At 38.5% G+C, this 1,619-nt stretch overlaps 1 pseudogene; it reads left to right on the top strand.

Moving 5' to 3' along the window:
- The first annotated feature begins 230 nt into the window (after positions 1-230).
- On the top strand, positions 231-1,022 carry LOC107616131 (agamous-like MADS-box protein AGL62 pseudogene; annotated as a pseudogene).
- Positions 1,023-1,619: the final 597 nt, after the last annotated feature.

Raw genomic sequence — 1,619 nt, 5'->3', positions numbered from 1 at the left:
AAAAAAAGGGATTTTCAGAATCTCTAAATCCAGAAACAATTAATGCAACCAATACTCCGAAACGATGCAATCTTTTTTTCCAGCCAAGTATTATCATAGATCATAAAATATCTATGCAAAACCACCTATAAATAAATAAATAATTAACCACTTCCCATAGTCTGATACCGACACAAATACACATTGTCATCTGTTTCTTTTTCTCCTATCAAAAATCTTCCTACTTGATCATGTCGAGTTCAAGAAGCGGTGCAAGGAAAAGCAGGGGTCGCCAAAGAATTGAGATGAAGAAGATGAGCAATGAAAGCAACCTCCAAGTCACGTTCTCTAAGCGTCGCAGCGGCTTGTTCAAGAAAGCAAGTGAGCTTTGCACCCTCTGCGGTGCTGACGTGGCACTCGTCGTGTTTTCTCCTGGCCAGAAAGTCTTTTCCTTCGGCCACCCAAACGTGGAAACCGTTATGGATCGTTACCTGTCACGTGCATCTACCCTCCCAAACTTATCCGGCACTTTGCAATTCATTGAGGCCCACCGCAACGCCAATGTGCGTGACTTCAACTCTCGACTCATGCAGGTGAATAACCAACTTGAAACTGAGAAGCAGCGTAGTGATCACTTGAATCATTTTCATAAGGTTGCCATGAATCAGTTCTGGTGGGCCTTGCCCATTGAAAATATGAGCAAGACCCAACTAAACCAGTTCAGGGCGGCACTTGAGAACCTTAAAAAGAGTGTCGCCCAACATGTCAATAGCCTCTTCGTTCACGAAAGTATTAACAACCCAAATCAATTCTTTGGTCAGTCATCTTCAAATGCTCTAGTGCCACATCAGCCTTCTCCTCCTCCTCTTCTTCCACCACCACCACCTTCCGCTCAACTAGTTCCTCAGTTGTTTGGTAATGGTCCACACTTTCTACAGCATCAGAGCCCTATGATGCTTCATGAGAGCCCTATGATGCAAAATCATATGTTTAACATGAACAACATTGGACAATTTGGGTCTTCTGCTGCTGGATTCCTTTGAATCTCATACATATCGGAGATGCCCATTTAATTTATTATATTTGTTCAATATATGTGTTTTTAATTTCCATGGAGAGGGGTCTAAATAGTCATCAATTAGGGTTTAAGATTCTCTCACCCATCCAATCCGCTAGTATGTGTTGAACCATATGTCCTTATTATGTATTGTGACTTTTAATTTTTCTTTACGCCGTTTCTTTTATTTGTAGTTACGTTGAGCCCTGGCCTTGTTGTTCTATATGTATTATAATAAAAATTTGTTTTCATATAAAGTTGATAATTAAAAACGGTTAAATAATTATTTAGTTAAACTTATTAAATTATCTAACAATTTTTAGATATCAGTTTCATACATGAAAATAGGTGCATGAGTGTTCTTTCTATACTATGTAGTAATGTATTGTTATTCAAACGGCGGGCATGGAATTGAAATGCACTTCTACCCCATTCATGATTGGTTAGAAATAATCCCCTCACGACTATGGCATGAAAACTAGTTTGTGCCATGCATCATTATATTACTACATACTCATAATAATTCAAACAAGATATATGAAATGGTGATGAGTTGCATTAGTTTGTCTATAATGGATACTTC

The sequence above is a fragment of the Arachis ipaensis genome, chromosome B9 (assembly GCF_059453495.1).
Source record: "Arachis ipaensis isolate K30076 ecotype BB chromosome B9, ASM5945349v1, whole genome shotgun sequence".
NCBI lineage: Eukaryota > Viridiplantae > Streptophyta > Magnoliopsida > Fabales > Fabaceae > Arachis > Arachis ipaensis.
Note: the sequence above shows the minus strand (reverse complement) of the source record. Positions and strands in the feature narration are given on the sequence as shown.